General features: G+C 43.9%; 1 protein-coding gene across 3 annotated transcripts in view; it reads left to right on the top strand.

Annotated features, from left to right (window-relative positions):
• Positions 1-16,599: 16,599 nt before the first annotated feature.
• Positions 16,600-27,677, top strand: part of jupb (junction plakoglobin b) — an 81,573-nt gene continuing 70,495 nt past the window's right edge. The window contains exons 1-2 of one of the 3 annotated variants that reach the window (XM_042307576.1): positions 16,604-16,733; positions 16,831-16,898. The gene's annotated coding sequence lies outside the window, so the exon portion shown is untranslated. Of the gene's footprint in view, positions 16,899-27,677 lie in introns of all 3 variants that reach the window. The other 2 variants (XM_042307574.1, XM_042307575.1) reach the window with 2 other exon arrangements.

The following is a 27,677-nucleotide window of genomic DNA, read 5'->3' as shown; positions in this document are numbered from 1 at the left end:
TGATTTCTATGCTTGGCACCATATAAGATATATTTAACCTTTATTTAAGCAGGGAGTCATGCTGAGACCACGGTCTCTTTCACAAAACATGAAAAGCAAAACACAATCACATGAAACAAACATATTCTTCAGTATAAGGCTCTGCAACATCCACCTGAATTGCCCTATAGACGCCAACTCCACCAGCTTTAAGGAGTTTTAGAGATAATTCCACATGATAGGCATAAAACATAAAACAGGTGGAGATTAAAGGGATCTCCAGGGTTAGCATTTCCTGAGTCCGGGTCTGGTAACTTATACGTCTGAAGGTTAACAATGAGGTAAGGTATGGCGGACGGAAAGAGTACAATGCATTGATCTACGAGACATCAAAGAGGGCCAGATTACTTTTTGACGCAAAATGCAATGATGTGTACTGCATTTATTTCCCATAAGAAAGGGACCATACAAGACCTCAAACAACCAGCTGGTGATAATGAGAATGTGCAGATAAGCTAGGCTGGAGTGAAATCGAACAGTATTTCCCTACCTCGTGCATAAGCAAGTACCTGCTTTTGAATGGCAAGAACTCCCTGTTCTTCTCCAATGATTTCTAATATAATATAACATCACAGTTAATTTTATTTACTTGCATTTGAATTAGCGTAAGTTAACGCATGGGGTTTTAAAGTGGAAGTCACCGCAGTGTTGAGCACTCTCTGAATCCGACATCAATCAGGTTTTGGCTCCCCGCCATGAGACGCAGCAGTCACCCATCATAGAGGCCTGACACTTTACAGTGAACAGTGCATGTTCTGCTGTGTCAACTCTCCCTTCATTCTGAGAAGGATCTGACAGCCACATTCCTTTCAGACCCTGTGTGGAGATGGAAGAGGTGAAGTTAAAGAAGTCTACAGTAGGACAGGAATAGTATAATATAGGCTACAGTCTGATGCCGTATTTTACCTCCATTCTAAGGGAGGTTGTGCGTTGTATCAATACTATGACTATATACTGTATATATACAGTATATATAATTGGCTGCATCATTTCCAATTTCCCATATATATATATTTTAAATGTGTGTATATACAGTGGGGCAAAAAAGTATTTAGTCAACCACCAATTGTGCAAGTTCTCCCACTTAAAAAGATGAGAGAGGCCTGTAATTTTCATCATAGGTACACTTCAACTATGACAGACAAAATGAGGGGAAAAAATCCAGAAAATCACATTGTAGGATTTTTAATGAATTTATTTGCGAATTATGGTGGAAAATAAGTATTTGGTCAATGACAAAAGTTTATCTCAATACTTTGTTATATACCATTCGTTGGCAATGACAGAGGTCAAACGTTTTCTGTAAGGTAAGGTTTTCTGTAAGGTTTTCACACACTGTTGCTGGTATTTTGGCCCATTCCTCCATGCAGATCTCCACTAGAGCAGTGATGTTTTGGGGCTGTTGCTGGGCAACACAGACTTTCAACTCCCTCCAAAGATTTTCTATGGGGTTGAGATCTGGAGACTGGCTAGGCCACTCCAGGACCTTGAAATGCTTCTTACGAAGCCACTCCTTCATTGCCCGGGCGGTGTGTTTGGGATCATTGTCATGCTGAAAGACCCAGCCACATTTCATCTTCAATGCCCTTGCTGATGGAAGGAGGTTTTCACTCAAAATCTCACGATACATGGCCCCATTCATTCTTTCCTTTACACGGATCAGTCGTCTTGGTCCCTTTGCAGAAAAACAGCCCCAAAGCATGATGTTTCCACCCCCATGCTTCACAGTAGGTATGGTGTTCTTTGGATGCAACTCAGCATTCTTTGTCCTCCAAACATGACGAGTTGAGTTTTTACCAAAAAGTTCTATTTTGGTTTCATCTGACCATATGACATTGGGAGAATCTTCTTCTGGATCATCCAAATGCTCTCTAGCAAACTTCAGATGGGCCTGGACATGTACTGGCTTAAGCAGGGGGACACGTCTGGCACTGCAGGATTTGAGTCCCTGGCGGCGTAGTGTGTTACTGATGGTAGGCTTTGTTACTTTGGCCCCAGCTCTCTGCAGGTCATTCACTAGGTCCCCCCGTATGGTTCTGGGATTTTTGCTCACCGTTCTTGTGATAATTTTGACCCCACGGGGTGAGATCTTGCGTGGAGCCCCAGATCGAGGGAGATTATCAGTGGTCTTGTATGTCTTCCATTTCCTAATAATTGCTCCCACAGTTGATTTCTTCAAACCAAGCTGCTTACCTATTGCAGATTCAGTCTTCCCAGCCTGGTGCAGGTCTACAATTTTGTTTCTGGTGTCCTTTGACAGCTCTTTGGTCTTGGCCATAGTGGAGTTTGGAGTGTAACTGTTTGAGGTTGTGGACAGGTGTCTTTTATACTGATAACAAGTTCAAACAGGTGCCATTAATACAGGTAATGAGTGGAGGACTGAGGAGCCTCTTAAAGAACAGGTCTGTGAGAGCCAGAAATCTTGCTTGTTTGTAGGTGACCAAATACTTATTTTCCACCATAATTTGCAAATAAATTCATTAAAAATCCTACAATGTGATTTTCTGGATTTTTTTTCTCATTTTGTCTGTCATAGTTGAAGTGTACCTATGATGAAAATTACAGGCCTCTCTCATCTTTTTAAGTGGGAGAACTTGCACAATTGGTGGCTGACTAAATATTTTTTTGCCCCACTGTATATATATATACAGTGCCTTCGGAAAGTATTCAGACCCCTTGACTTTTTCCGCATTGTATTAGGTTACAGCTTTATTTTAAAATTGATTAAATTATTTTTACACACAATACCCCATAATGATAAAGTAAAATCAGGTTTTTAGAAATAAATATAAATAATATTAAAAATAAAAAACAGAAATTTCACATAAGTATTCATACCCTTTACTTCCCGTATCCGCACCAGGTGGTAAGCTTTCCATAGCTCCAGCTTGGAGAACACGGTGGCCTCCCCGAGCGGCTCGAAGGCCGAGGAGATGAGAGGTAGCGGGTAGCGGTTCTTTACCATGATATCGTTGAGACCCCGGTATTTGATGCATGGGTGCAGAGTTTTGTCCTTCTTCTCCACAAGAAGAACCCTGCGCTGGCGTGGGAGGCAGAAGGACAGATGAACCCTGCAGCTAGGGACTCCTCAATGTCGGTCTCCATAGCCTTGGTCTCCAGACCCGACAAAGAGTACAGTCGTCCCAGGGCCAGAGTGATGCCTGGGAGAAGGTCAATCCCACAGTCATATGGTCGGTGTGGTGGCAGCGAAGTGGCCTGGGCCTTACTGAACAACTCCCAGAGGTCCTGGTACTCTGCGGGAATGGCAGGAATACAGGAGTACTAAACAAATACAGTACAGTATATGAGGTTGCTCTAAGAGAGTGAATACCACCACCACTGTTGTCAGAGTATCTGTGGCTTACCTCCAATCAATTGTACTAAAGGTATTTCTGTATGATCTCATTATCAAGCTGCACTCAAGGCCATTTTAATAAACCACAGTTGGCATCTCTAGGTCCTGAGTGGCTCTTAAAATTCAAGGATTTCAGGCCCACTAAACTTTTAAATATCCAATCAAGATGAATCACAGTCTTGACTGGAGTAACCATGTGCTCCTGATGGCTCTTCAGGTGTGTGTGTGTGTGTGTTTGTGTGTGCGTGTGTGTGTGTGTGTGTGTGTGTGTGTGTGTGTGTGTGTGTGTGTGTGTGTGTGTATGTGTGTGTATGTGTGTGTGTGTGCATATATGTGTGTGAGTAAGAGATTTGGTTTGTCGACTCCCTCTCCTCCCATCCTCCCCACATGTTATTATTTTCTACCCACTAAGCAAATAAGTAAATAATCAAACAGGATCAACATATGTTGCAATTATCACTTAGCACATCAGCAGCTGTAATCCTCATCTTCTGCCTTTACTTCACAAGTGAGACACACACCAAATACTAGAACAGAGCAGCACAGCAGCACATTGCCTGCCCTGCAGGTAGTGTCATATGAGTAATCCTGTTGAGGCACTGCTGAATACATTAGTCATTCTGAATACATGGTTGTTGTTGTTGTTGTTGTTGTTGTTGTTACAGAGACTCAACACATACAGTATGACAGCTAGTAACAGCTACAGTGAAGGACTGTGTGTGTATGCACGTGTGTGTGTGTTTGCGCGTGTATGCGCAAGTGTGTGTGTGTGTCTGTATGCACGAGTGTGTGTGTGTGTATGTGTGTGTATGTGTATACGCGAGTGTGTGTATGCGAGAGTGTGTGTGTATGCGCAAGTGTGTGTGTGTGTGTGTGTGTGTGCACGTCTGTGTGTGTGAAATGTGAGGGAGGGACTCAACAAAAGGCCATAGAGAGTGAAAGCAACGTGAGGATGATAAGCCCTGAGGCATTTAAAGCTCACCAGCATTATCTTATATGTATGGTGGTATCATGGAGATTAGGCTTCAACCGTGTTATAGGACTGTGGCGCTACGCGCACACACACACACACACACACACACACACACACACGCGTGCAATAGCATAATTTGCACGCACGCACGTACACACACACACACACACAAAAACACACACAAAAACACACACACACACACATACGCATGTATGCATGACACGTATTTTTATCAGGACGTCACATTGAGAATAAGATCTCTCTTGTAAGTGTGTAAACACACGCTTGTTTATATACACGCAAACAGGCACACATGCAAACACACGCACAAACACACAAATATAAACTCATGCTTGAACAAACAAACACACATACGGGCAGCTTGCATGGGTCTCAGGAGATTAAACAGGAGCACATTCCTCTGGCCGATAAATTCAGCAACGATGCACATCTCTCCCAGTACCCTCAGGGTTAGACAATAACAAGCCAACCAAGGGAGGGAGAAGAAAGAGCTAGGTTTGATTTTCCACAACCTATAACCAGAACCAGGCTCAAATTAGGTTTTTCATCATAAACGTGCTACACGTAACTCGTCACAAGAATGTTTTTTAAATCAGCCATCGGCTACGGAGAAGGTCAGAGGTCAAAAGGTTGATGATAGGACAACAAACTGGAAGGTCACGATCGCTACAGACACGAAGCAGTGCTTGTTAACTGGGAGTTAAACCTCCATATCATACATTATCACCCAGTTGAGTCACAGACAAGATGTAATTATAGGCATAAGGAGGTACTAGAAAGCCTTCTAGTGTGGTTAAAGAGGACTAGAAATTGGCCTCCCGGGTTGTGCAGTGGTCTAAGGCACTTCATCGCAGTGCTAGCTGAGCCACCAGAGATTCTGGGTTAGAGTCCAGGCTCTGTCGCAGCCGGCCGCGACCGGGAGGCCCATGGGGCGGAGCACAATTGGCCGAGCGTCATCCGGGTTAGGGAGGGTTTGGCCGGCAGGGATATCCTTGTCTCATCACGAACTAGCGACTCCTGTGGCGGGTCGGGCGCAGTGCACGCTGACCAGGTCGCCAGGTGTACAGTGTTTCCTCCGACACATTGGTGCGGCTGGCTTCCGGTTGGATGGGCATTGTGTCAAGAAGCAGTGCGGCTTGGTTGGGTTGTGTTTCGGAGGACGCATGGCTCTCGACCTTCGCCTCTCCCGAGTCCGTACGGGAGTTGCAGCGATGAGACAAGACTAACTACTACCAATTGGATACCACGAAATTGGGGAGAAAAAAGGGGTAAAAAAAAGAAAGAGGACTAGAAATTAGGAAGGCAAAGACGGTAACACTTTACACTAACTTGCTCTATACCTGTGTAGTAACGCTGCAATTACAGTAGCAACGTCGCAGCAAGTTTCAGAGCTTCAAAAAGAGGGCATTGCTGTGTCTTTGAGACACACATATCTTGAATAGTTTCTGGTTGTGTTCCAGATGTGCAAATGAACATCTTGTCCTGGTACCATTTATGTCGGTCCTCTCATTCCTGTGGAACAAGCATGGTCAGAACAGAACACACTGCTATTTTATGTTCATGAGTAGCAAACCAAAGAAAAAAATAAAACAGAAAAATGTTTTCATGGAACCGAGTATTTTGAACAATTGACTATAAAACAATCAATGTGTATTCAACACAGCTGCTGCAGTGCACAGTCATTTCAACACATACAAAATAGCCAATGGGTTTGGGCACCGGGAGCAGTGATACCACAGTGTTTTCAGACGTGGATAATGGTGGTAATACGTGCTCCTGCCTCCTGCTCCTCCCACTGGTTTTTGGGCAGAAGGCAACAGTGAGTGTCAGTGTGAGTCTCCCTCCACTGCGCTACACTGTGTTTGGATGTTAATTACAATGATAATGGCGCCTATCTATCAGCTGCCAAACCACAGCCTGTTTTTTATTTCAGTTTTTCATTTTGTGAAGCAGCCGTGGGAGGACAGCCTGATAACGGCTGTGGTTGTTGTGTTCCGCTGCGAACAACAGTTTCATTGATAAGAATGAGTCCTAATTAAAATACTTTTATTAATCATGCAAATTGCCACCGCCTCAAGAAATATGCTGCTTTCACATACTGGCAACAGCCACTCCCAGCTCCCCTCTATAGCACTGCAAGCCAGTGCTGTGATAGCAGGATCCCATAGGCATGCCGTGATGGTGATAGTGGATGCTTTGCCTGTTGTTCTCAAATGCAGAGGGGAAGTTTCTTTCAGAGCGTGCCTCCAGTTCAGTCAGTGATTGCAGCAGAGTTAGTTGCTGGCTGTCTAGACGGGGGGGCGTGATAATAATGGTCAATATTCCACTGTCTCCAAAGCACTTTTACATCACATGAACTAAGCAAGTCAGTTAAGAACATGTTCTTGTTTTACAATGACAGCAAACCCCGGCCAAACTCTCCCCTAACCAGGATGACGCTGGACAAATGGTGCGCCGCCCTATGGGACTCCCGATCATGGTCGATTGTGATACAGACCAGGATCGAACCAGGGTCTACAGTGACACCTCTAGCACTGAGATGCAGTGCCTTAGACTGCTGCGCCACTCGGGAGCCTGAACAGAGACTCTTTGGTCTTCAACATGAGTTGTGTTTGTAGCAGGAGGAGAAGAAACAGTTGACCAGTGTACTAATAGTGGTACAGCTACAGCACTGAGTTAACCACACATTCATCAAATCTGTTCCAAGTTGCCTCTTCCTTCAGCCTCTCTCTGTGCAAACAGTCTTACTGAACACCCCTCAAAACTCCCACAATCCACTATCCTTCCACTCTCATATTCAAGAAGCACACTGACATCGCATTGGCCAAGGTACACTTATCGGCTCTTAACCAACCATGCTATTTTGTTTGTTTTTTCGCGTTGTTTGTAACTTGTTTTGTACATAATGTTGCTGCTACCGTCTCTTATGACCGAAAAGAGCTTCTGGACATCAGAACTATGATTGCTCACCTCAAACTGGACGAAGAGTTCTTCTTCAATGAGTCAGATGGGAGGGATATACTACTACAGACACCCGACCAGGCCCAGATCCATGTGATTCGCTGGAGAAGGAAACTGAGATTTAGTGGAAAAAGATTTGGGTGCCTTGTGAGGATCAGGCGACGAGTGGCTAATCTGCCCTTGTCTTCTGTCCTGCCAGCTAATGTTCAATCGCTGGAAAATAAATGTGACAAGCTGAACGCACTTATATCCTACCAAAGGGACATTAAAAACTGTAATATCTTATGTTTCACCGAGTCGTGGCTGAACGACGACATTAAGAACATACAGCTGGCGGGTTATACACTGGTAAGACACGGAGCGGGGGCCTATGCTTACAGTTGAAGTCAGAAGTTTACATACACCTTAGCCAAATACATTTGAACTCAGTTTTTCACAATTCCTGACATTTAATCCTAGTAAAAATTCCCTGTCCTTGGCTCAGTTTGGGATCACCACTTTATTTTAAGAATGTGAAATGTCAGAATGATTTATTTCAGTTTTTATTTCTTTCATCCCATTCCCAGTGGGTCAGAGGTTTACATACACGCAATTAGTATTCAGTAGCATTGGCTTTAAATTGTTGAACTTGGGTCAAACATTTCGGGTAGCCTTCCACAAGCTTCCCACAATGAGTTGGGTGAATTTTGGCCCATTCCTCCAGACAGAACTGGTGTAACTGAGTCAGGTTTATAGGCATCCTTGCTCGCACTAGATTTTTCAGTTCTGCCCACAATTGTTCAATAGGATTGAGGTCAGGGCTTTGTGATGGCCACTCTAATACCTTGACTTTGTTGTCCTCAAGCCATTTTGACACAACTTTGGAAGTATGCTTTGGGTCATTGTCCATTTGGAAGACCCATTTGCGACCAAGCTATAACTTCCTGATTGATGTCTTGAGATGTTTCTTCAATATATCCACATAATTTTCCATCCTCATGGTGCCATCTATTTTATGAAGTGCATCGGTCCCTCCTGCTGCAAAGCACCCCCACAACATAATGCTGCCACCCCCGTGCTTCACGATTGGGATAGTGTGCTTCACGGTTGGGATGGTGTTCTTAGGCTTGCAAGCCTCCCCCTTTTTCCTCCAAACATAACGACGGTCATTATGGCCAAACAGTTCTATTTCTGTTTCATCAGACCAGAGGACATTTCTCCAAAAAGTATGATCTGTAACGGTTTTCATGTGGTGAAGGATAGTCGGACCAAAATGCAGCGTGTAGATTGCGATCCATGTTTAATGAACAACGTGAAACACGAATAAACACAAAACACTACAAAACAAAGAACGTAACGAAAACCGAAACAGCCTATACTTGAGTAAATAAATAAAGAGATAGGAACAACGACACTAAGGACAATCACCCACGACAAACTCAAAGAATATGGCTGCCTAAATATGGTTCCCAATCAGAGACAACGATAAACACCTGCCTCTGATTGAGAACCACTCCAGACAGCCATAGACTTTGCTAAATCACCCCACTAGCTACAATCCCAATATATACACACCACATACAAAAACCCATGCCACACCCTGGCCTGACCCAATACATGAAGATAAACACAAAATACTTCGACCAGGGCGTGACATGATCTTTGTCCCCATGTGCAGTTGCAAACCGTCGTCTGGCTTTTTATGGTGGTTTTGGAGCAGTGGCTTCTTCCTTGCTGAGCGGCCTTTAAGGTTATGTCAATATTTGACTCGTTTTACTGTGGATATAGATACTTTTGTACCTGTTTCATCCAGCATCTTCACAAGGTCCTTTGCTGTTGTTCTGAGATTGATTTGCACTTTTCGCACCAAAGTACGTTCTACTCTAGGAGACATAACGTGTCTCCTTCCTGAGCGGTATGACGGCTGCGTGGTCCCATGTTGTTTATACTTGTGTACTATTGTTTGTACATGTGTACTATTGCCCTGACCTCAATCCTATAGAACATTTGTGTGGGGGCCTCCCAGGTGGGGCAGTGGTCTAGGGCACTGCATCACAATGCTAGCTGTGCCACCAGAGACCATGGGTTCGCGCCCAGGCTCTGTCGCAGCCGGCCACGACCGGGAGGTCCGTGGGGTGAAGCACAATTGGCCTAGCGTCGTCCGGGTTAGGGAGTGTTTGGCCGGTAGGGATATCCTTATCTCATCGTGCACTAGCGACTCCTGTGGCGGGCCAGGCGCAGTGCACGCTAACCAGGTCGCCAGGTGCACGGTGTTTCCTCTGACACGTTGGTGCAGCTGGCTTCCGGGTTGGATGCGCGCTTTTTTAAAACCTGTTGCGACTCTAGGGGCAGTATTTTCATTTTTGGGAAAAAAACGTTCCCGTTTTAAACGGGATATTTTGTCAGGACAAGATGCTAGAATATGCATATAATTGACAGCTTTGGATAGAAAACACTCTAACGTTTCCAAAACTGTAAAGATATTGTCTGTGAGTATAACTGATGTTGCAGGCGAAAGCCTGAGAAAAATCCAATCCGGAAGTGCCCCATATTTTGAAAGCCCTGCGTTCCAATGAGTCGCTATTGAGCTGTGAATGTGCCATCAACCAGCTTACGCTTTCTACGTATTCCCCAAGGTGTCTACAGCATTGTGACGTAGTTTTACGCATTTATGTTGAAGGCTACATTGCGCAAGTGGTCACATGATGCTCCCGGAGAAAATCTTGCGTAAAGTACAGAGGTACCCATTATTCCAATCGCTTCTACTGAGAAACCAATTGTCCTGGTTGATATATTGACTTGTTAATTGTTTATTCCATGTGTAACTCTGTGTTGTCTGCTCACACTGCTATGCTTTATCTTGGCCAGGTCGCAGTTGCAAATGAGAACTTGTTCTCAACTAGCCTACCTGGTTAATAAATAAAGGTGAAATAAAAAAAATAAAAAAATATTATCGAATAGATATTTGAAAAACAACTTGAGGATTGATTCTAAACAACGTTTGCCATGTTTCTGTCGATATTATGGAGCTAATTTGGAATATTTTTTGGCGTTGTCGTGACCGCAATTTCCAGTCGATTTCTCAGCCAAACCTGAAGAACAAACGGAGCTATTTCGCCTACAAAAATAATATTTTGGGAAAAATGAACTTTGGCTATCTACCTGGGAGTCTCGTGAGTGAAAACAACCAAAGTTCATCAAAGGTAAACTATTTAATTTGATTGCTTTTCTGATTTTCGTGACAAGGTTGCCTGCTGCTAGCAGGGCATAATGCTATGCTAGGCTATCGATAAACTTACACAAATGCTTGTCTAGCTTTGGCTGTAAAGCATATTTTGAAAATCTGAGATGACAGGGTGATTAACAAAAGGCTAAACTGTGTTCCAATATATTTCACTTGTGATTTTCATGAATAGGAATATTTTCTAGGAAGATTTATGTCCGTTGCGTTATGCTAATTAGTGTCAGATGATGACAACGGTCCCGTTCACGGGATGGGGTGTCACTAGAGGTTTAAGAAGCAGATTAGCTTGGTTGGGTTGTGTTTCGGAGGACGCATGGCTTTCGACCTTCTTCTCTCCCGAGTCCGTACGGGAGTTGTAGCGATGAGACAATATACTAACAATTGGATACAATGAAAAGCGGGTAAAAAGCAATTTTTTTATTATTATTATTATTATTTTTTTTTTTTAAGAAAATAAAATTTGTGGGTAGAACTGAAAAAGCGTGTGCGAGCAAGGAGGCCTATAAACCTAACTCAGTTACATCAGCCCTGTCAGGAGGAATGGGCCAAAATTCACCCAACTCATTGTGGGAAGCTTGTAGAAGGCTATCCGAAACATTTGACCCAAGTTAAAGAATTTAAAGGCAATGCTACCAAATACTAATTGACTGTATGTAAACTTCTGACCCACTGGGAATGTGATGAAAGAAATAATAGCTGAATTAAATAATAAGGTTTTTCAGCTGCACCATCAAGAGCATCCTGACTGGCTGCATCACTGTCTGGTATGGCAACTGCTCGGCTTCCAACCGCAAGGCACTACAGAGAGGGTAGTGCGTACGGCCCAGTACATCACCAGGGCCAAGCTTCCTGCCATCCAGGAACTCTATACCAGGCGTTGTCAGAGGAAGGATCTTTTTGCATTGCCCCCACTCCCTTGGAACGCTGCTGCTACTCTCTGTTATTATCTATGCATAGTCACTTTAATAACACTACCTACATGTACATATTACCTCAATTACCTCAACACCAGTGGCCCCGCACATTGACATTGACTTTGTACCAGTACCCCCTGTATATAGCCCCGCCATTGTTATTTACTGTTTTAATTATTTGTTATTCTTATTTCATACTTTTTTGGGGGGTATTTTCTTAAAACTGCATTGTTGGTTAAGGGCTTGTAAGTAAGCATTTCACTGTAAGGTTGAATACCTTTTGTATTCGGTGCATGTGACAAATACAATTTGATTTGATTTAATTAACTAATATCAATCCCTAACAATGGTGAGTGCACCTGACCTAACTAATGTGTCTGTGATAGATACATATAAAGGCCTCATCTGCCCAACCAATCCAGACACGATTAAGACAGTAATTGTCCGCAGGCACAGCGAATAGAATAGCCCTGCTCCGGAAATTAAGCTACTTTTTAAAGCCTAAAGTAATAGAGAGAGAGAGAGGTCTTCATATGACGCTAGCTGCTATCTCCTCACAGGCAGGGAGTAATATTCCTCACCATGGCAACAAAATGGAGGCCTTTCGTCATGCTTAACCAGCCATGGTAATCAGGGGAAACGTCAGCCGCACCTTCAATAATCATAGGGAAATTCAGCTTTTGTGGCATTTTGTGCCGTCATATGACTTGTACAGGCAGGGGAGATGATTGTGTCGAGTCCTGCATGTGTAGGCTGAATGAGGCAGCTATTCTCCTACTATCTGGTGCATTATGAGTTTGGGAATAGCCTCATTCACGACTGGGTGTTTAAGTAAAGCCCCTGCTTTACTTTAGAAGATAGATATTGCTCAATCTAAAAGAGATTACTCAATCTATTCCAAAAACAGGGCAGTAAATCTAATGGGACTGGAGCTCATCAAGATTCACACAACTGTTGGGTATTGTCAGGGGCGGACTGAGACCAGAAATCGGCCCTGGCATTTCTAACACACCGGCCCATTTTTTCCTTGAGGTCCCCACACCGGACCATTTTTTTCCTGAAGGCCCAAACACTGGCCCAAACACTGTTTTCTATATATTTTGGTTAGGTCAGGGTGTGACTAGGGTGGGTACTCTAGGTTTTTGTATGTCTATGTTGGCCTGATATGGTTCCCAATCAGAGACAGCTGTTTATCATTGTTTCTGATTGGGGATCATATTTAGGCAGGCCTTTTCCCCACTTTCTGGTGTGGGATCTTGACTATGTGTAGTTGCCTGTCAGCACTCTATTATATAGCGTCACGGTTCGGTTGTCATTTTGTTCGGTGTTCATTCTTTTAATAAAGAGAATGTACGCATACCAAACTGCGCCTTGGTCTCCTTCATACGATGAACGTGACAGAAATGCCAGATGGCCAGTCCGCCCCTGGGTATTGTTGTGAAGTCTGGTCTAGAAGTAGACAAAAAATCCCTGTCCTCACCCCAACCCCAGAGGTTTAGGCCAAATGTTTAGCTGGTACCATAAACACAGTATTTAACAGCTACCACAAGCCAAAATGTTGATGTATTGTCTTTATCGTCTATGACTTTCTACTGGACTACCACTCAGGATGTATTTACTGCAATGCATTTCATTTCACAGTTCACACAGTATCCTGTGCATATGTGATGAATAAACTTTGATTTGATTGTATTTGGCTTCTTCTCCATAGCTTTTTTAACTACCAGACTGCCAGAGTAGTAGCCTTGCAGGGGCACTGCACTGCTGCTGACCGTGTCCTCCAAGCTCTCTGTGGGTGTGTGTACAGTATGTGTGTATGTGTGTCTCACAGGGGTTAGGATAAAGGAAAGAGACAAATATCAGTATCTCAGTGACAATTGAAAAAGTCATTTTCTTCTTCAATCATATCTCACATGGCCTTTCCATCACTTCCCTAACAATAAGAAGCCTTGAACGATGACCACAATTAGATGCCATCATAAGAGGAATGTACATGCCTAAGGGGATAGCGCAAAGTAAATCATCATAACTTCCCCCACACTGTCACATTTGGCATTAAAACCCCTTAAAACAAATTGAAAATGGGTTTGAACATTCACTTGATAATGAAGGTGGGCAGAGACAATATCAATGGAATCATTTGTTTTCTTCTGAGACACTCCATCATCATATTATTGGTGTTGTTCATTTGAACCCATTATGAAGTGTGTTTTTTTCTCACCTTTTCAACATCTACCTCCCCTTTAAATCCCTTTCTCATTTATTCAGAGAAACATGTCAAGTAGCAAAACAATCAATGTCTCAGCAGATAACTGGCAATTAAATGGGGAGGAAGTCACAAGGTAGGAGGCAGATGCTTGCCTTCCAGTCGAGCACAGTTCTTAGATGGGCACCCCAGTGTGAAATTGGTTGAGTTAATTTCCTCAATTCAAGTCGCTGCCATGGGCCAACCCACACAAATACACTATATATACAAAAGTATGTGGACACCCCTTTAAATTTGTGTATTTGGCTATTTCAGCCACACCCGTTGCTGACAGGTGTATAAAATTGAGCACACAGCCGTGCAATCTCCACAGACAAACATTGGCAGTAGAATGGCCTTACTGAAGAGCTCAGTGAATTTCAACATGGCTGGAAAGGATGTCACCTTTCCAACAAGTCAGTTTGTAAAATGTATGCCCTGCTAGAGCTGCCCTGGTTAACCGTAAGTGCTGTTATTGTGAAGTGGAAACGTTTAGGAGCAACAACGGCTCAACCGCAAAATGGTAGGCCACACAAACTCACAGAATGGGACCGCCAAGTGCTGAAGCGTGTAGTGTGTAAAAATCGTCTGTCCTCGGTTGCAACACTCACTACCGAATTCCAAATTGCATCTGGAAGCAACTTCAGCACAATAACTGTTCGTCGGGATCTTCATGAAGTGGGTTTCCATGGCCGAGCAGCCGCACACAAGCCTAAGATCACCACATGCAATGCCAAGAGTTAGCTACAGTGGATTAAAGCTCGCCGCCATTGGACTCTGGAACAGTGGAAACGTGTTCTCTGAATCAAGATTCACCATCTAGCAGTCCGATGGACGAATCTGGGTTTGGCGGATGCCAGGAGAAAGCTACCTGCCCTAATGCATAGTGCCAACTGTAAAGTTTGGTGGAGGAGGAATAATGGTCTGGGGCAGTTTTTCATGGTTCAGGTTAGGCCCCTTGAAGGGAAATCTTAATGCCACAGCATTCAATGACATTCTAGATGATTCTGTGCTTCCAACTTTGTGGCAACCATTGCAGGAAGGCCCTTTCCTGTTTCAGCATGGCAATGCCCCCATGCACAAAGCGAGGTCCATACAGAAATGGTGTGTCGGGATCGGTGTGGAAAAACTTTACCGGCCTGCATAGAGTCCTGACCTCAACCCCATCGAATAGGAACACCGACTGCGAGCAACGCCTAATTGCCCAACATTAGTGTCGACCTCACTAATGCTCTTGTGGCTGAATGGAAGCAAGTCCCCGCAGCAATGTTCCAACATCTAGTGGAAAGCTTTTCCAGAAGAGTTAAGGCTGTTATAGCAGCAAATGGGGGACCAACTCCATGTTAACGCCCATGATTTTGGAATGAGATGTTTGACAAGCAAGTGTCCACATACATTTGGCCATGGAATATATGTTCTCGTAGATTGTGGATTTCCCTTCCAGTACAGTAGCTGCAAACCTCCTATTCTTCTAATTCAACTATTCGTCTTCACATTAGCCACACAAAAGTCTGTTGTCGGAAACACTGACTGATTCATGGTCATTTTGTGACTAGATCTCATACATGTGTTGTCATGTTTTCAGAAACATGTCCAAATGTCATACCAGATGCCTGATAGACAAACCAAAATGGTTTCTCGTATGCCATGTGAAGAAGTGTCAGGTCAGGAGAGGACTGAATCCAACCTCTTAGATATAGCCGTCATAGAGAACAGAGACTGGTCAATGGAGTTCTTCTTTCACACATTCTGCCTTGAGTGGTGAGCTGGTGGTTTGTGGTCCAGTTGGTTAGGCCCTAAGTGTTTTTCAGTGTACAGTATGTTCCCTGGTCAATGAAGTGGAACACATGACAGGAACACATACATGGAGTATGATGGCGGGTGCAGAAAGACAGGTTAGGCTGACATTGGGTGTCCCTGGCCTAGACTGACCCATCTGACCTCTGAGCTCTCTTAACCTACGCACACACATGCATGCACACACACTTATTTTTATTTTTGTATTTTTTATACCCCTTTTTTCTCCCCAATATAGTGATATCCAATTGCGATCCAATTACAATCTTGTCTCATCACTGCAACTCCCCAACGAACTTAGGAGAGGCGAAGGTCGAGATGTGTCAAAAGAAACACTGTTCAACTGACAACCGAAATCAGCCTGCAGGCGCCCGGCCCACCACTAGAGTACGATGTGCCAAGTACCCCCCCACACACACACTTATAAGGCACATTCTGTAGAATACACACATTGATTAATTACTTTCACAGTGCTTCTCTGTTGCCTCAGTGACAATCACATATCACAATCTTTAAGTGGAGAGGCTGGCAGAGTACAGGAGTTAAGAGGGATTATTTGGTCATAACTCTCTAATGAGGGCACTGAACATTTAATTAGATTAGATGTACATAAGAGAGGAAGAGAAATGATATTGCCCACATATTTAATTTGGTTGTAATCATTGTGGCAGGTTCTGGAGATGTATGGGTGATGGAAAGCAAACATTTCAATGTAGGCTTTTCTGCTTAGATTTAAAACAAGCAGGAATTATTACATTTGGTGAATGTCATATTAGACATTATGTTTTTAAATTGTTATTGAATGTCTGTTGATGATAGTTATTCCTCATGATGTATCACAATCTATTTCAAAATTGTGCAGGGAGAAACATAAAGGAGACGAATATTTAGGCTATTCCTCACTCCAGAAGGAATTGAAAATTGTTACCGATATTGCACATACTTTTCAATTACCTTGTAATAACACTGTATTTGTTGATTTAGCCAATGACCGTTTCAACAACCCGCCTATTGGGTCTCTCTTGGTGCCGTGGGTGGAGACTCCACGAAATTGACGTTGTCACTGAACCGTTGCTCAACACATCCCCGACTTGCTTGGAACGGAGGGATCCAGAACGAGCAGGCGAACACGGAATTTAAGAAAAGTTTATACTCGGAGTGCTGCGCGCAAGGAGGTCCTGAAACCGCCGATTTAATTGCGCAAGGTAACCAACCTGTCAACACACTGGCGCTCTGGGGCGTCGCTTCAGTCGCATGCTGTAACATAGTGGAGTTTATTTGAGATAATGTCATGTTTTGTAGTGTTCGGAAAGCGAATGTTCGAGCAACAGTGTTTTCTCCAACAAGATGCTGTGATGCGTTGTGAATAGGTAAGGTATTGATCAGGTGTAGTTTATAGCATTATCAATACCAAGTGACATTCCTTTCCAGCTGCTGAGAATGATATACTCCCTCTATGTCGTGTTTGTCTGGCATTTTTGATTGTGTCCGTGAACGTAGCCAGCCAACCTCCCTGAGCGTTTCAGTCTTGCCAGATGTGGGACATTTTGTTTCGGTCGAATAGGCTACGCACTGAGCTATATAATTGTTACCAGAATTGTCTCACACTTCTGCAATGTTGCTGTTGCTTTTGAATCGACATTCTTTGTCTGTGACATGGGTGTAGGCAGCAACCCATCGGTGTCGGTGCGAGTGACCTGGCTAGGGGAAACTTGACTGTTTATTGATAGGAACTCAGGAATAGAGGTGCATGCACCTCTATCTCCAAATAGGGATACATGCGAGTAGAATAGCCTAGGCATGACTAGTTTGGTATAAGTAGCATAGACTATTGTTTTAGCTCATTCTAAAACATGTAACTCACCCTGTTGTCAATTCACCAAATATTTGTGTGGGTATTGCAATATGCTCAGTGTTACCGTATGCTACAGTTATGTCCTCTCCTGTGCGTTGTGCGTTGCTATCCGGACGATGCCGTCATGGTAATTACAATTACAGTAGAAGTTGTTTTGTAGTGGTGTTCGTTGTGAAAATCGATACGTGAGTGAGTCCCATAAGTGCCACCACACCTATATCAAATTATCTCACACTCATCGTGAGCGTCAGTCATGTTTCCTAATTGTAGCCTAGGATTGTAGCCTAGGCTACGTGTAAAACGGATTGGAGATCTTGCCGTTAGGGAAAATCAATGTTTAACTTTCTGTTTCGGAGCCAGGGTTGCCAGGTCTTGCTAATATTTCTAGCCCAGTGACCACCCAAAACCCACGCAAAAAGCCTGAAAACTAGCCTATTTGTTTTCTTCACAGCAAGACAGGAGTTGCCACATTGATACAATAAACCCTTTTTCCATAACATAATAAAATTCGGTTTTCACCAAAATAATAATTATTGCAAACGAATTTGAATATGTTGCAAGAGAAAAGATTAGTTGCCCATATTAAACTCATCAGTGAAGATCTTTTTCGATCAATGGATGTCGATTTAACTTGTCTGACTACTATGATTAAGCAATAAGGAACAACGGGGTATGGTATATGGCCAATATATCATGGCGAAGGACTGTTCTTATGCATGATGCAACGCAGAGTGCCTGCGTACAGCTGTTAGCCTTGGTATATTGGCCATATACCACAAACCATATGTTAAGACTACGAACAGTTATAAATGACCCATTTATGAGATTTACTTGTTATTTCAGTAAGCATAGGCTAGATACTAAAATCTGGGTTTATGATTGTAATTCAACCTTGCCATGGTTTGCTTAGATAGATGCAGCTAGCCTATAGCCCCTGAAAGGCCTACATCTTATTTCAGATAGGCTACAGTAACCTAGGCGAGATGAAGGCAAGATGTAAACTAAACGATTTAGCAGCTTGCTTGGTTCAAATTAACATAGTAATTGATTCAACATGAATAGTTTGGCGATTTCGAGGTAAGAAGAGCTTGAGTTTCACAATAGCCTGCTGGAATAGGATACTGAGGATGGGGTCATAATTTCAACCACTGAATTAAATATGAATAATATGTACAGTACTAGTCAAAAGTTTGGATACACCTACTAATTCAAGGGTTTTTCTTCATTTTTACTATTTTCTACATTGTAGAATAATAGTGAAGACATCAAAACTATGAAATAACACATATGGAACCATGGAGTAACCAAAAAAGTGTGGCAGGTAGACTAATAGTTAGAGCGTTAGGCCATGAACTGAAAGGTTGCTGGATTTGAATCCCTAAACTGACAAGGTGAAAATCTGTCATTCTGCCCCTGAAGAAGGCAGTTAACCCACTGTTCCCCAGTAGGCTGTCATTGTAAAGTAGAATTTGTTCTTAAGTTCTTAACTGACTTGCCTAGTTAAATAAATAAAAATATTTCAGATTCTTCAAAGTAGCCACCCTTTTCCTTGATGACAGCTTTGCACACTCTTGGCATTCTCTCAACCAGCTTCACCTGGAATGCTTTTCCACAAGTCTTGAAGGAGTTCCCACATAATGCTGAGCACTTGTTGGCTGCTTTTCCTTCACTCCCTGGTCCAACTCATCCCAAACTATCTCCATTGGGTTGAGGTCAGGTGATTGTGGAGGCCAGGTCATCTGATGCAGCACTCCATCATTCTCTTTCTTGATCAAATAGCCCTTACACAGCCTGGAGGTGTGTTGGGTCATTGTCCTGTTGAAAAACAAATGATAGTCCCACTAAGTGCAAACCAGATGGTATGGTGTATCGCTGCAGAATGCTGTGGTAGACATGCTGGTTAAGTGTGCCTTGAATTTGAAATAAATCATGGATCGTGTCACCAGCAAGCATCCCCACACCATCACACCTCCTTCATGTTTCACAGTGGGAACCACACATCCATTCACCTATTCTGCATCTCACAAAGACATGGCGGTTGGAACAAAAATAACAATTTGGACTCATCAGACCAAAGGACAGATTTCCACCAGTCTAATATCCATTGCTCGTCTTTCTTCGGAGCAAGCAAGTCTCTTCTTCTTATTGGTGTCCTTTAGTAGTGGTACATTTTATTTTACCTGTTGCCTAATCTGACTGAATGTTGCAGTCAGTCTAATGCATTCTAACAACTGATCGGCATTTGCGATAGAGCTTTTAGAACTTCCAAGTTAATTAACTAAACATGGCCATTAATAATTGCATAATTATACAAGGCTACAACAACAATACACTGAAGTTATAGGCTATGTATTACATTTGTTTGACAGCTCCAGGTAGGCTACACAAGTGGCACAAATTGATTTGCAATGACTCCAGTAATATAGTTATTTCAACATATTTATTGTATCAAATGTTAGCCTACAGTAGCCTGCAATGGCATATAAATGAATATGCTACTTGATGGCCAGCAGACACAAATGTATCATTCTCCACATTTAATGTGTCAGTTTCATTGAGGACTTTTCACCATAACAGAAGCACACCATGTTCCATTTGTGCATAATGACAAGTTACCTAGCCTACCTACAACTGCGGAACAAGTTGTCACGATGTGCGCATGTGCTGCTCTGTCTCCTCTCACTCACGTGACTCAGCCAATAGTGGACTAAGCTGCATACTGCAGTGCTCTCTCAACACCCTGCCTCATTGCCTGATAGTCAGCAGCAGCAGGTCACAATGAAATAGACTTGTATTTCTTTAAAGAGAAATGCCATGGCGGCCGCGTAGCAAGTAGAAGTAGCCCAAAAACCCGCAACCTAGGACCAATACATTTTCAAATCGTTTTCAAAGTTGCCCAATTTACAGAAAAACTGCGGACATGGCAACCCTTTTTGGAGCACATTGGGTGAATGGAATTGGATGGGACTGCTGCTGGCTACATGAGAAAAGTACTGGAGAAAAGTAGCTACACATCAGTCAGAGAGCTGTATGCTGATAGAATGCCTGTTCGGGAATTCTCATCCGAGTGGAGAAGTGCAACTGAAGCAGAAAATGCATCTGATGCCGAGCAGAAATTACGATAAGAAGCATTTTACACCTGCATTTAAAAAATTAGAATTGGTGTGAAAAACTGAATTTTGCCTTAACCCAAACCCTATATTTAACTTGCTAGTTAATCTAAGTAAGTGTCTGAATTAATAAGGTGACAGGGCATCATGTAGTACCAGCTTTCTGCCATGTTTGAGAAGTCAAAGTTATTTGGATTAGTTATTTGTAAAGCTGCCACTATCTTGATTTCCTTATGTTTTTTCTCCTCTCCGTTCTCGGCCAGTCTTCTCCTCCCTCTCTTCCCTGAGCAGAGCAGAGCGCCCTGTTGCCCTAGCTACTCCAGACTCCACAAAGACACAGCGTGTACACATTTTTTATTTTATTTTTTTATTCCACCATTATTTAACCAGGTAGGCTAGTTGAGAACAAGTTCTCATTTGCAACTGCGACCTGGCCAAGATAAAGCATAGCAGTGTGAACAGACAACAACACAGAGTTACACATGGAGTAAACAATAAACAATAAACAAGTCAATAACATAGTAGAAAAAAAGAATCTATATACATTATGTGCAAAAGGCATGAGGAGGTAGGCAATAAATAGGCCATAGGAGTGAATAATTACAATTTAGCAGATTAACACTGGAGTGATAAATGATCAGTTGAACATGTGCAGGTAGAGATACTGGTGTGCAAAAGAGCAGAAAAGTAAATAAAATAAAAACAGTATGGGGATGAGGTAGGTAAATTGGGTGGGCTATATACCAATGAACTATGTACAGCTGCAGCGATCGGTTAGCTGCTCAGATAGCAGATGTTTAAAGTTGGCGAGGGAGATAAAAGTCTCCAACTTCAGGGATTTTTGCAATTCGTTCCAGTCGCAGGCAGCAGAGAACTGGAAGGAAAGGCGGCCAAATTAGGTTTTGGCTTTAGGGATGATCAGTGAGATACACCTGCTGGAGCGCATGCTACGGGTGGGTGTTGCCATCGTGACCAGTGAACTGAGATAAGGTGGAGCTTTATCTTGCATAGACTTGTAGATGACCTGGAGCCAGTGGGTCTGGCGATGAACATGTAGCGAGGGCCAGACGACTAGAGCATACAGGTCGCAGTGGTGGGTGGTATAAGGTGCTTTAGTAACAAAACGGATGGCACTTTGATAAACTGCATCCAGTTTGCTGAGTATAGTATTGAAAGCTATTTTGTAGATGACATCGCCGAAGTCGAGGATCGGTAGGATAGTCAGTTTTACTAGGGTAAGTTTTGCGGCGTGAGTGAAGGAGGCTTTGTTGCGAAATAGAAAGCAGACTCTAGATTTGATTTTGGATTGGAGATGTTTGATATGAGTGTGGAAGGAGAGTTTGCAGTCTAGCCAGACACCTAGGTACTTATAGATGTCCACATATTCAAGGTCAGAACCATCCAGGATGGTGATGCTAGTCGGGCGTGTGGGTGCAGGCAGCGAACGGTTGAAAAGCATGTATTTGGTTTTACTAGCGTTTAAGAGCAGTTGGAGGCCACGGAAGGAGTGTTGTATGGCATTGAAGCTCTTTTGGAGGTTAGATAGCACAGTGTCCAAGGAAGGGCCAGAAGTATACAGAATGGTGTCGTCTGCGTAGAGGTGGATCAGGGAATCGCCCGCAGCAAGAGCAACATCATTGATATACACAGAGAAAAGAGTCGGCCCGAGAATTGAACCCTGTGGTACCCCCATAGAGACTGCCAGAGGACCGGACAACATGCCCACCGATTTGACACACTGAACTCTGTCTGCAAAGTAGTTGATGAACCAGGCAAGGCAGTCATTAGAAAAACCGAGGCTACTGAGTCTGCCGATAAGAATATGGTGATTGACAGAGTCGAAAGCCTTGGCCAGGTCGATGAAGACGGCTGCACAGTACTGTCATTTATTGATGGCGGTTATGATATCGTTTAGTACCTTGAGCGTGGCTGAGGTGCACCCGTGACCGGCTCGGAAACCGGATTGCACAGCGGAGAAGGTACCTAGCCTCAGTGCAGTGGGCAGCTGGGAGGAGGTGCTCTTGTTCTCCATGGACTTTACAGTGTCCCAGAACTTTTTGGAGTTAGAGCTACAGGATGCAAATTTCTGCTTGAAAAAGCTGGCCTTTGCTTTCCTGACTGACTGCGTGTATTGGTTCCTGTCTTCCCTGAACAGTTGCATATCGCGGGGACTATTCGATGCTATTGCAGTCCGCCACAGGATGTTTTTGTGCTGGTCGAGGGCAGTCAGGTATGGAGTGAACCAGGGCTATATCTGTTCTTAGTTCTGCATTTTTTGAATGGAGCATGCTAGTCTAAGATGGTGAGGGAAGTTACTTTTAAAGAATGACCAGGCATCCTCAACTGACGGGATGAGGTCAATATCCCTCCAGGATACCCGGGCCAGGTCGATTAGAAAGGCCTGCTCGCAGAAGTGTTTTAGGGAGCGTTTGACAGTGATGAAGGGTGGTCGTTTGACCTCGGACCCGTAGCGGATACAGGCAATGAGGCAGTGATCGCTGAGATCCTGATTGAAGACAGCAGAGGTGTATTTGGAGGGAAAGTTGGTCAGGATAATGTCAATTAGGGTGCCCATGTTTACGAATTTAGGGTTGTACCTGGTGGGCTCCTTGATGATTTGTGTGAGATTGAGGGCATCTAGCTTAGATTGTAGGACTGCCGGGGTGTTAAGCATATCCCAGTTTAGGTCACCTAACAGAACAAACTCTGAAGCTAGATGGGGGGGCGATCAATTCACAGATGGTGTCCAGGGCACAGCTGGGAGCTGAGGGGGGCCGGTAGCAGGCGGCAACAGTGAGAGACTTACTTCTGGAGAGATACATTTTTAAAATTAGAAGTTCGAACTGTTTGGGCATAGACCTGGAAAGTATGACATAACTTTTGCAACTCCTCCCCCTTTGGCAGTTCTATCTTGACGGAAAGTGTTATAGTTGGGTATGGAAATCTCTGAATTTTTGGTGGCCTTCCTAAGCCAGTATTCAGACACGGCAAGGACATCAGGGTTGGCAGAGTGTGCTAAAACAGTGAGTAAAACAAACTTAGGGAGGAGGCTTCTGATGTTGACATGCATGAAACCAAGGCTTTTTCGATCACAGAAGTCAACAGATGAGGGTGCCTGGGGACATGCAGGGCCTGGGTTTACCTCCACATCACCCGAAAAACAGAGGAGGAGTAGGATGAGGGTGCGGCTAAAGGCTATCAAAACTGGTCGCCTAGAGCGTTGGGGACAAGGAATAAAAGGAGCCGATTTATGGGCGCGGTAGAATATATTCAGGGCATAATGTGCAGACAGGGGTATGGTGGGGTGCGGGTACAGCGGAGGTAAGCCCAGGCACTGGGTGATGATAAGAGAGGTTGTATCTCTGGACATGCTGGTTATAATGGGTGAGGTCACCGCATGTGTGGGAGGTGGGACAAAGGAGGTATCAGAGGTGTGAGGAGTGGAACTAGGGGCTCCATTGTAAACTAAAACAATGATAACTAACCTGAACAACAGTACACAAGGCATATTGATATTTGAGAGAGACATACAGCAAGGCATAAAGTAATCGCAGGTTTTAATTGGGAGAGCTTGCTAAAACAACAGGTGAGACAACAACAGCTAGTCAGCTAACACAATAACAGGTAAAATGGCGATGACTAGGCAGAGAGGGCCGGATTAACTACACACAGAGCCTGAGTTCGCGGCTGAGGCCGACAGATAAAACATAAATAAACAGAATGGAGTACCGTGAATAATGGACAGTCCAGCAGGCATCAGCTATGTAGCCAAGTGATCATAGTGTCCAGGGGGAAGTCCAGGGGAAACCGCCACTACGCTAGCATGCGGGCGACATGGCGTTTAAAGTTAATAGCTCGGGGGTCGTCTGCTCAGACGGAGGCCGGTTGAAGGCACAGCGGATGGAGTATTCGTCGGCAGACCAGTCGTGGTGGTGCGGCGGGGGGCCGTGTCGATAGAGAATCCAAGCCAGATGGCGAAAGAGGTATTGTATCATTTAGTTTGCCAGCAGGGAGATGTGCCTGGCTCACAGCTAACTGGTGCTAGCTTCGTGGCAGTGGCTTTAGCCAAGGTCCAGAGTTTACAGCAAGGATCCGGTGGCGTATTGGGCTCTAGCGGTGTATGAGTGGGGTTCGGGTGAACAGCTGAGTAGGCCGGGAGGTGGGCCTCAGGGATAGCTTCAGTACTGGGTGCAAGCTAGCTGTGAAGATCAGAAGTAGTGGTCCAGGGATTACGGCAGGAATCCGGCGTTGTTGTGGAGAGACAGTTCGATACTGGTAGACTGGCGAGTATTATCCAGGCTAAAAACAGGGCTGGCTGTGCAGAAGGTCAAAAGCCGCTAGCAGTGGCTAACGATGACTAAACAGCTTGTATCTATTTAGCTGGTTAACTTCTGGAGGTTCTTGAATGTATTCTAAAATTAAAAATAATAGCGATTCCGTATCACACTGGGTGAGGCAGGTTACCGGAAGGTATAATCAAATTAAAAATCGAAAAGAGATTGAAAATAAATATGGGTCCAATGAGTGGTTGGGCTGGCTGGGGACACGGCGATTCAGACAGTTAGCAGGCCTGTGCTAACAAGCTAACAGTTAGTAGGCCGGGGCTAAAACAAGCTAGCAGTTAGTAGACCGGGGCTAAACAAGCTAGCAGTTAGTAGACCGGGGCAGGCTAGCAGTTAGCAGGCTGGGTTAGCAAGCAAGCAGATAGCAGGGGCTAGAAAGTTAGACTTTGGGGGACGTCGCGATGGGGTTATGTCTGTTTTTGCCTCTTCATGCAGTGACGTCGATAGACCGGTCGTGCAATTAGTAGGGTTCCAAGTAGCTCTAGGTAGCTAGCAGGCCTAGCTGGTTAGCATAATGGGCCTTCAGCGGGCGTCGCGCCTGAAGGGAGTATGCTTTGGTGGTAGCACAGGAGCTCTGGCCGGGCTAGCTTCAAGCTAAGTGGATGGAAACGCTAGCCAGATGAAGATCCAGATGAAAATGTTCAGTTTGCGGTGGGAATCCGGGGATAAAAATAATAGGTCCGTTATGCTCTGGTTAGAGTCACATTGTTAGAACTGGCGAGAGCTATTCGAGCTGAAGGTTAGCTGATGACCGCTGGCAATGGTTTGCTGACTGATAGCTGGTAGTTAGCTGGCTAGCTTCAGTTGAGGGATTCCAGATCCGAAGTAAATATAGATACTTTAGAAAAAAAAGCAGATCCACGCTACATTGGGTGAGGCGGTTTGCAGGAGAGTATTTAGATGTTGAGGTTTAGCAAAATATTTTAAAAGATATGCGAAGAAAAAAACGATATATATAAGGGACACAACAGGACAAAGACGTCTGACTGCTACGCCATCTTGGATTACACATGCCGCTCGTTTGCATATTAAGCTAGCAGCCTCCATGGAATTAGCTATTAATTGTTCTAATTTTGTTAGCATTCTGGTAATAGATGCCCAATGTTTTTTTTTGCGTTTTTGGGCGTCCCCTTGATATAATCCGGGAATACCATATATCAGGATATAAGAGAAGGACGGTATAACGCTATGAAAATCTGGATACCACCCAACCCCAGGTTAGGGGAAGAGTTAGCTAAAAGGGTTAAGATTAGGGTTAATGTTAGGCAAAGGGTTAGCTAACATGCTATGTAGTCGCAAAGTAGCTCAAAAGTAATAGTAGTTGAAAAGTTTCTAATTAGCTAAAATGCTAAAGTAGTCCGTGATGAAATTCGAACTTGCAACCTTTGGGTTGTTAGATGTTCGCATTGTACGCTTACCCATCCACCCTGACCAACCACCCGTTTCTATCTGTCTTTTGTAACCATACCAAACATAACATATCATACTAATTTGCGTGTCTCCGATTTACATTTACTATGTTACGTCTAGTCTATGAGACCAGGCTGGGAAACAAGTTTCTAAAAGAGCTTGTGACAGTGGATGCTCTGCTTTGCGGTCTACATGCCCCCATCACACGCCTCTCAACTGCCACCGCTCACTCCATCTCGCGCAGACCTACTACGGCCACTTTAGTTGTCAATAATTATCCCTTTGTGAAAATAGGGTATGGTCATGTTCTTGTCCAAATGCTGTAAAATTGCCGTCATTCAGTTGCTCATTCAGTAGCTCACTTTCCCCCCCTCATAATATGCCTTTGAGATATAGGCCACAGCCTTTCCCCCTCTCCAAATAGCTTTTTTCCTCTCCTCATAGATATTTCCAGGTGGTAACCTATCCCTCTTCTTTGAATCACTATCATAGTGGTTTTCCTCCTTTTCCCCCTTATTACATCTTCAAGTGCATCTTGGTCTGCAGTAGCCTTTTATGACATTAAGCCAGGTTGCTCTGGGTGCTAATGAAATCTCATTTCTAGCTGGTTGTTTGGCAACTGACGTCAAACTTGGGCAGATCTCAACACCCATAATAGTTTTCAGGTTATCAGGTGAATCCAGTCATCCGTATTTCAATACCTAGATGGCTGAATGCTTTTGTGAAGTGTCAAATATAGCCTACCACATCACAAGATGGATTATAGCCAAGTTATCTAGGGACAACCTGAGCCGACTGAAGCCCGGAGACAGGTTTTTACCTAGGTGGCTGACGTAATGTGTTTGTCAGGTGGAAAAGGGAACCGACTGGAAGTTCAAACGTAAAACATGCCTATAGCTCCATCTTGCCCTCTGTTAAGTGGAGTTTCATATTGCCTTCCGCCATATTGCTTTCTTATCTGATCCATGAAGAAGTTTGCAGAATGAAATGTAGCCAGAGTCTCTGTTTAGCCTAGATTAGTGGTTACCAAACTGCTTACAACATTTTCACGGTTGCCTTGCAGTGTTTGTTGACACTGTTGTTGAAACTGCCCATCAAAATCACTTCTCTTCGGTGGGTTGTGGCGTCTTGCCCATGTGCAAGAGACCAGAAGGGAGTACTGCCAGGGCCCCGGGTTCACACAGGGACTGTCATGGGATAAAGTTATAATAAGGTATTTTTTGAGTGGGCAGGAGTGTCACGGCTGTCGTAAGAACGGGACCAAGGCGCAGCGGATGTTTAGTTCCACATATTTAATTCAAAGAGAAACTTAAACAAAACCAAATATATCAATAAACGAACAACTAAACGCGACTACGTGGTGCACATGCACAAACACAAAACAATATCCCACAAACACAGGTGGGAAAAATAGCTACTTAAATATGATCT

The sequence above is a fragment of the Oncorhynchus tshawytscha genome, linkage group LG27 (genome assembly GCF_018296145.1).
Source record: "Oncorhynchus tshawytscha isolate Ot180627B linkage group LG27, Otsh_v2.0, whole genome shotgun sequence".
In the NCBI taxonomy this organism is placed as follows: domain Eukaryota; kingdom Metazoa; phylum Chordata; class Actinopteri; order Salmoniformes; family Salmonidae; genus Oncorhynchus; species Oncorhynchus tshawytscha.
The sequence above is the reverse complement of the archived record's forward strand: the minus strand, read 5'-3'. Positions and strand labels throughout refer to the sequence as shown.